Source organism: Myotis davidii, unplaced genomic scaffold (genome assembly GCF_000327345.1).
Source record: "Myotis davidii unplaced genomic scaffold, ASM32734v1 scaffold390, whole genome shotgun sequence".
Classification (NCBI taxonomy): Eukaryota; Metazoa; Chordata; class Mammalia; order Chiroptera; family Vespertilionidae; genus Myotis; species Myotis davidii.
Genome location: NW_006282748.1, coordinates 1,180,201 through 1,189,246, shown reverse-complemented (window position 1 = coordinate 1,189,246; position 9,046 = coordinate 1,180,201). Strand labels below are relative to the sequence as shown.

Sequence of the window (9,046 nt, the reverse complement as noted above, 5' to 3'; positions counted from 1 at the left end):
TCAGCATTCTCTTCTATTAACGGGTGATGATGAGTAAAAAATTTACAAAATTATTTTAAGTATAAATGAGGTAAACTTATGAAAGACACGTTTATTCATAAAGGTCTTTATAAACGTTCGGTGGTGGTATGTGAGGGCAACATAAGTTTTGTCTTTTTCTTTGTAGCTCTGATGGCAGTAATTTGCAAAGTGCTTTATTGACCCTCAGTCTTAGGATGAAATTCAGCATTGCAGTGGATAAAAAGGTCTAAAAATTGACCTGCAGACATTTGGCCCAGTGGCCGGCAAACTCATTAGTCAGCAGAGCCAAATATCAACAGTACAATGATTGAAATTTCTTTTGAGAGCCAAAGTTTTTAAACTTAAACTATATAGGTAGGTACATTGTTATTAACTTAATTAGGGTACTCCTAAGGCTTAGGAAAAGCCACACTTGAGGGGCCAAAGAGCCGCATGTGGCTCGTGAGCCGCAGTTTGCCAACCACTGGCCTAGTTGAATAGCTACCTGTGGTAGTGTCACACATTAAGGATAAAATATTGGAGAAACATGGATATAAGGAGCACCATTTCAGTGTTATAGCCTGATCTTGTTCAGATAAAGAAATGCAAAAATAATTGCATGTAGAGTTTATTTGGTTCTCAAGACTAGATCTTTAGTTATCTACTACAAAGGAAAGCTTATTCTGCACAGCTACTATATGGAGCTGGAAACATAGCTACTTGACCTTAATTAGCACCCTACACCCTTGAAAATAAAATAATTGAGGAGAGTACATTAGCAAGTAAGAAATCAAGTCAGAAGTTGTTGTCCAAAAGTGCAGAGAAGGAAAGGGACCTTTTTTTTTTTTATTATTATATAGGGTTTAAATATCTTCCCAGGGGAAGAAGATGGGACATGTGAAGACCACCTGTTCGAAGTTTTATGAGAGAAAGTCTAGTCCATTCATGTCAGAGTGCTAGAAATAATGTTCTTTGTGGAGCCTTTAAAGGTTTGGTGGCTAGTGAAATAATGATTGGACCATATTCCTTTGGATGGGAAATCTTCCCAGGAGAGAAGTCCTAAAATGGCTAGCTTATGTCCCAGAATGCCTCAGTCACCCCTTAGAATAACATACTGAGGAAGCTGTTGCCATTCACCATGATTTCACTGGTCATGAGACCTAAATTATGGAGCTAGTGTTTTGCTTTGGGAAACTGGGTGACTGCCAGCAATATTTATTTAAGAACTACTACTCATAAGACTAATAAATTCCCAGATGACTTAATGCACTGCTGTCTGCCAGAGTTAATTGGCTTTTTTCTTTTTCTTTCTGGTGTAATGAAGACGTTTGGAAACCCAGGCTATAACCCAGGAGCCCCAGAAAAATTTTGTCCGGCATAGGACTTAGAAATCTGTTGTTAGCCTCTAAGATTTGGGGTCAGCAACTTGTAGTGTATATTAAGAAGACATTTTTATGAATATTGCTGGATCTAGACTGATTATATTTTTTTTCTTGATTTTATAGCCAACCATATTTCATGGGACTCTTGACTCTAATAACTCCATATTTTCAACATTTATAAATACATAATAACCTTGCCCTTTACTTAGTACTTAGATTAGGATCTTTCACATATGTCATCTTATTTGTTCTGACAGCGACCCAAGGGACCAAGCAGAAGGAGCCTTATTATGCCTTTTTTTTATAGGTAGGGAAATAAAAGTTCAAAGAATTAAGCATATTTACATGTTTAAGTCTTATATCCTGAAAAATTAAAACCAAATGAAACAAATTCTGCCTCTTTGTCCACTTCTAGCTAATTGTTTCTTTGAGTCAGTTTTCCTTAAAGAGTATTTTATATTCCTTCCTATCTCTAATTCTTCATCTCTTATACACTCTGCAGACCATTTTAAATTGGCTTTTGCCAGTATTGAACGGAACTTGTTAAGGTCACAAATAGTTGACTAATTGTCAAACATAATGGACATTTTTTAGGCAACCATATTACTTTATCTCTTGACTCCTTTTTTAATATTTTCTCTATCTTTTTCTCTCTCCCTTTCTCCCTCTCTCCCTCTCACCTCTTCTTCCCCACTTCCTTTTCTATTTCTCTGGCTTGTCACTCAATATTCTACCTGAACAATCCCCTTATGCTTGTGGTTTTAACCACCTCTCCTATCCTTACTACTGCCTGAGCTCCAGACCCTTACGTCCAACTACCTGCTGATTCTTCTGTGGATGGTTCGTAATTATCTCAGTGTTAGTTTCTTTCAAAATCAAACTCATCCTTTCACTTCTTTCTCCTACATTTTCTATCTTCATGAAGAGAATGTCATCTGTTCTGCCTTTAAATTAGATGTTCTTGATTACTTTTTTCTTCCCTTATTCATTATTTTTACTAATTACTCCATGTCCTGGGTTCATTCATTTCAACAAGTACATATTTAGCTGCTCCATTTCCCAATGTCACTCTATATTCTAGTAGTCAGGAATCACTGACACTTTCCCAGTGTGCCACATTTCCTTAAAGTTTGCAAGTGGTTTCTCCTCAACATCCTTTTTCCTTTCTCACTGTCTCACAGTGTCCCTCAAGATTCATGTTAAGTGTTTCTTCTTTTGCGAAGCCCTTCCTGATATTCAACTCCAGCCCAGGTGAGGTACCTTTTTCTGGTAGTGCCACATCATCTTGTGCATACTCTAGATCAGGGGTGGGCAAACTTTTTGACTCGAGGGCCACAATGGGTTCTTAAACTGGACCGGAGGGCTGGAACAAAAGCATGGATGGAGTGTTTGTGCGAACTAATATAAATTCAAAGTAAACATCATTACATAAAAGGGTACAGTCTTTTTTTTTCAATAGTTTTATTCATTTCAAACGGGCCGGATCCGGCCCGCAGGCCATAGTTTGACCACGGCTGCTCTAGATCATAATGTCTTGGAGGTCATTTGGGTTAGTGCTTTTTGGTAGGGTAGACAAATCATCATACAAACAACTTCAAATCTTGTTCACTTAACAAATAGCAGTCAATTTCCTGCTCACAGAATAGTTTCAAGAGTGTGGTCAGCAGGTGGCTTTCTGCTTCTTTCCATCCTATGGCTCCTTCACCAATAAGATCTCAGAGTCCTTTGCATCCAGCTGGCAAATAAGGAGATAGAAAGAGAAAGTTCACAATTAAGAGGGAGGTTTGCAATGGCCAGGCCTGGATATTTCCTACCTCACTTACACTCACATTTCACTGGCTAGAATGTAGTTATGTGGAGGCCAGGAAATGTGTTCTACCTTAATGCCAATTTTGGCAAAGTATTTCAGTCTGCCCCAGTTGCCTGTAAATTTCAGAAAGACAAGGATTATATATATTTACTTCTCTGTCTCCATAATTTAGTATAATTTTTGTTATGTAATAATCCCCCAGGAAATGTCTATTGAGGAATGAACTTGTCTGAGATTTATAGTTAATTACGACAGGTCTCTTAGGACAAACTGATCTTGAGTGCCCTCAGACCAAACTGTGTGCCTCTGTATGGAAAGTTCAAAACAACTTGAACTTTTAGGGCAGTTGCTCTGTATTTGGAGGGAAATATGTCAGATTATATCTTTTTTTTCTGCCATAACGTTCATGAAAAACAGTGTTTTGAGTTTGAGTGAGTAAAATAGCTCTCCTCTCTCTGACGGGCCGTTCCCATTAGCTCTGTGGGAGTGGGTGATGTTGAACTCTGTTGTGTAGAAGTCAGCAACTCTAGAGCACAGAATAGAAATTATAACTTCTTATTGCTTGACTTCAAAATTAGAGAATCTCCTGAAGAATAAGAAATGTGTCTTATCAGTTTGGTTTGACACTTGTCAGTGCAGTTGTCTGTGTTTGTCTGCCATTTTGGAAGTACAGCATGATAGAGGACCTCAGAAGACATCTGTAGTCCTCAGAAGTCCATTACTTCTTACCAGCACTACCTCCTGTATTCATGTTATTAGTGTTCTAGTGCACAAATTTACTTCATAGAGATTTTTTTTCTTTAATGATGATTTTTTTTTCTTTTGTTTACCATGAAGTATCCACTGGGATCCAATTAGATTTTTTTTTCAGTTTTTCTGAAATATGTAAAATATCTGTTGCCTTTGTCATAGGATATTTTAAGGATAAATGTAGTTAATATAAGGTATTTAAGTTTTGCAGAGGAAAACTTCTTTATAGAACCATTTTTATACATTATTTCTTAATTTAATCATTTAGGTAAATGTTTATTGAGAGCTTACTAGTTGCTCAGAAGTTGCCAAGGACTAGGGTTACTCAGCTGAATTAAACATTTTTTTTGTCCCTTAAGAACATTCTATTTGGCTAAAAGAGAGAAGGGTAAGCTTAAATTATAGATGATTAGAAATATGTTTTTTATTTAGTGCTAAGTGCATGATTGGGGGAAACAGATGAATGAAGAACATTACTATTTATTAAGCACTTTCTTTGTACTATGCCTCTCAGAAGGCTTAAATAGTTCATTCATTTAACTTTTATGCAACCCAATACAATAAAATAGATATTGTTAATGAAAGGGCGAGGTCTATGCCCTCCATCTTGCCCCAGGGCGAGGGCTACACCCTCCATCTTACCCCGGATCCTCCATTTTTGGGCAGCAGCCTTAGCCATGTTCTCGGCAAGGAGCTTCTTCCCAGAAGCCCAAGCCTCTGCTAGCCACACCTAGGATTTCTTTAAACTAACCAATGATAATCAAGGGAAGTGCGCGCCATAGATATGACCACATCCTGTGTAACAAGACACTGACTTGCGCCCAGCCAATCGGCAGGGCCCACAGTCCTCCCCTTACTCCAACCCCCCTATAAAACCCTTCTCCACACAGAGCTAGCTCTCTCTGCCGCTTGTCGCTGCATCAGTGAGTGTGGTCGGGGAGCTGAGCTAGCTCGGATAAAGACACTCTGCTTTTGCATTGGACTCGGCTGGCTCCCTGGTGGGCTTTTGGGGATCCTGAAATCTGGGCATAACATTATCTTTCTTTTACTAAAGGGGAAACTGGTTCAGAATGGTTAAATGGCTAGTCAAGTTACACAACTAATGAAAGAACTAAGAGTCATACTCAAAGTCTCTAGTTCTAAATGCTAAGCACTTTATTTTTTATTTTTTTATTTTATTGATTAAGGTATTATATATGTGTCCTTATCCTTCCATTGCCCCCTACCTCCCACTCATGCCCTCACCCTCCTGGTGCCTGTGTCCATTTGTTAGGCTTATATGCATGCATGTAAGTCCTTTGGTTGATCTCTCCCCCTTACCCCCACCCTCTAGAATAAACCAAGCAACCTGGAGAGCTAATGCTGTAGGAATCTAGGAGAGATAGTAGATTAGAGATAGTCTGTTAGGGCTTCACTGAGATATGGGTTTTGGGTGTACTCCATGAAAAAGTTACTTTAATAAGAGAAAGTGGAAAGACATTCCTCACCTGATCAAGGCAAGAAGGTGGGAGTGTATAATGCACTTGGGTAATACACAAGCGGACCAGTTTGGCTGAAGCCAGAAGGCTTCATAGGAGATCAGAGAAATATTATTGTGGGGTGAGAGGAAGAGACCAGGTTATAAGAACCTAAAGACCTAGGCTGGGGAGGAGTTTTTAAGTGTAATGTGGAGGAAATGGGGAATCACTGAATGGAGGGTGATATCTGAGAGTACTGTTTCTCTAAATATGGTCCCTGGAACACCATCATCAACCTCATCTGGGAGCTTGTTGATATGCAAGTTATCAGGCCCCATTAGAAACCCATTAAATTAAAAAATGCTTGGGTGTGGGACTTGTGGTTCAACCAGCATCCCCAGGTGATTCTGATGCAAGTTAAAGTTGGGGAACAAATGTTTAGAAAAATGAATCTGGTGACTGTACATAGCATGCTTTGAGAGGAAAAGAGAATACTGTTCTAATAATGCAGATGTGTACAATGAGAGCATAGATGATGACAATGGGAATGGAGAGGGACAGCAGGAGGGATAACATTACCAGAACTGGTTCCATTTGATGGGGAAGCTGGAGAAGTCCACCTTTACAATAGGCAAGGATTAAAAACGATAGGATGCATCTGTTCAGTTCGGCCCAATATTTTAAAGTCATGAGTTATACATAAAAATAAGGGTTTGCGGTTTGCAGGGAAAAACCAGATCTGGCTACAACAGCCAACTTCAGCCAAGGAAATTAGCTATTCAGTCCTTTTGTAGATGGGATGTGTCCTCTCCAGTCTGCCTCAGTTTCCGTTCCCCTCCGCCTGGCTTGGGGACTGGAGAGTCATGAGAAATACAGGTTTCAGAAGAGGGAGCTGATCTGAAGGCAACATGATCGGTTTGGCTTTTAGACATTTTCAGTTTGAAGTGACTACGAAACAGTCCCATTAATCTGGTTTTTATATTTTGTAAGGAAAACAGTTAAGCATTTCCATTTCTCTATTATCCACTTTTTGGATCACCCACGGCAGTTTAAAATTCTAGGCTGGCTTTCTTGCAATGCAGTGCACCTTGGGACCTCTGCCTCCTGCTTTCTCAACACGCCAGCTCAACAATACGATGTAATTTTTATATTAGCCCAAGTAAAATATAATTTAGAAAGTAATTCTCTTGAGGCCAAATTGTCTGTTGTACTCCCGTTGCCAAATATACTTTTTTTTTCTAGTTATTTTCTCCATTGCCCAAGATAATTGAACACAGGCTAAATTTTAATCAGCAAAGAAAGCAAAAGGCTGTCCCTTCACTTTACTGTGAAAATTGCATCCCCACACTGGGTAAGAACTCGCTGAAGTGGGGATGAGTTGTTGATAGAACTTGGCTTTATGAATACTACTGGTTTATGTTTTCTATCACTTGGCCTTTGTGTGCTGTATGGAGGGGTATAGTGAAGAAGAGAAGAAAGAGAAGCAATCCAGTGTGAAGATGACTAAGATCTGATTAAACATTCAGCCGGAGAGACTTGAGTGAGTCCAGGTGATGTTTATGGAGTGTCACAGAGGGAGCGTGTCATACCATCTGGTGAGAGCGCCGTGGAAAAGTATAAATCAATCCCTGTAATGATCATTAATAGAGTCGATAAATGACATAATATAAGCACTGGTTGGGCTACATCCAGAGAGTTAAATAGCTTCAAAGAGGGCCCTGATTAAAGACATTACAATTTATGGAACATTCTTCATCCTGATGAGATTTAACATGAACGTTTCTGTAATCAGAGGGCCAGCTAAAAACAGTCAACGCAGAGATGAAATGTCTTAAGAGGTTGATTTTGGAAACCCAGTGGTCCTCAGAGAAAAGAGCTGGTCCCCCTCCCATGGTTTTTTAATGGGAGATTATTAATGCTGCTACTTCACACTTCCACTTCCTAGGATTTTTGATGTCCTGGTGGTTTAGTCTTTGGTGTGACCTTAGCGTAATTAGCTCTCACGCTTGATTTATATTGTGTTGAAATATTGTTGCATTCGGGGGGCGGGGGGGCACACGTGATTACAAAAGAAGGAAAGTACCGGTGACTCACAGTGGTGCAACTGGGCCAGCCTCAGTGTGTAGGTTGTTTTCCTTCCTTATTTTTTGGTGTGTTTTTTTTTTTTTGTTTTGTTTTTTGCTGAGTTCACTCGGAGTCTCCTGACAGATGCACAGTAATCAAGCAGAATGCCAGTCCTCATCATTTATGCAGGTGGAGGGCCACTGTGCCCCCAAGGGGGGAAACCAGGGAAGATGAACACTGAAGGCTGCCATTTTTTTTCTTCTCATCATCCCTTTCCCCCTCTCTCTGATTTTTGAAAGGCAGGTTCTTGTTTAGAAGGCCTTTGTTAGAAATTCCGAAATGTCCTTTAATCACTGAATCCGTATTATTGCTTCAGGTAGTGTGACAGGCATACCAGCTCATAGTGGATAGACTCAGGCAGTGGACCCTAGAGCCCCAATTCTGGATCTTTGTTCAGCCACTGGCCAGATGTGTGGTGTTGGCAAATTATGTAAGTACTCTGTGCCTCAGTTTCATCTGTACGATGGGGGAAATAACTGTACCTTCTTCCCGGCATTGTGTGAGGATTAAACGAGACGTTATTATTGCCCAGCACATAGTGTTACATACATGTAAAATGCTATTCCTATACAGTTTTGCTAACTCACAACTAGATGTACTTATTGAATAAAAGAGGAAAGGAGGGAAGGAGAAGGAAGAGAAGAAGGAAGTAAGGAAGGGAGAGAAAGAACATTTTAATTTATTTCATATCACTATTATAATTGTAGGTATCTGGCTGGGAGACATCCCCTAACATCATATTGCCATTTTGATCTCCATCTCTGTAGTTTGTCCAAACTCTGTTGGGGTTGTGTGTTTACTAGTCTGTTTCTCTCTCTGGATTGGGAGTTCTCCTGGAGACATACTGTGTTTCTCATTTATCTCCTTAACCCCAGGGTTGTGCACAATGCCTGCTGCACAGCCATGCTGAAATAGATGAGAAAAAAAGAATTTAGAGACAGCCTATCTGGTTTGATAACATGTAAATTCAAGGTGTTACCATTTCACATCCACAGAAGTTGAATAATAATATAGATGAGGTGACTAACCTTCTGAATTGCTACTTATCAAAAATAGAATCTCTGGAATCTGAGAGGAGGCTATATAGTTATGTAAATGTTGGCAAAGTATTGCAAACTGCATATTACTATGGTGCTTTGTGAAGCTGCTATAATTAATGGTCTGTTTGCATTCCTAGTACAGACTGTCATTTTTCATCAGCTTATAACCTTGATATGAAAATGTATTCTTGGTGCTATTTTGCATTCATAATTTTAAAACATATATAAATGTTCACCATCTACTTTCCAGCTTTCTGATTATCAAAAGCAAATGCTTAAAAGTCACATCACTGTGGCATATTTTTCTGAATCTCTGCTGGTAAAAAGAAATTAATGCATTTTGAATTTAGGTTTTTGGATTATGACAGTGTTGTTTGCTTGTGCAGTGCCCTTTGAAAAATGTCTAGTATAGCATCTGAACCAAAATAATTTTGAGTAGCCTCAAGTCAGTCTTTTACAATTGCATGTGCTTTTGTTCTCTCT

General features: G+C 39.3%; 1 protein-coding gene across 1 annotated transcript in view; it reads left to right on the top strand.

Moving 5' to 3' along the window:
- The window catches only part of CPQ (carboxypeptidase Q), a 274,252-nt gene that overhangs the window by 35,334 nt on the left and 229,872 nt on the right, over positions 1-9,046 (top strand). The gene's annotated exons all lie outside the window — the stretch shown is intronic.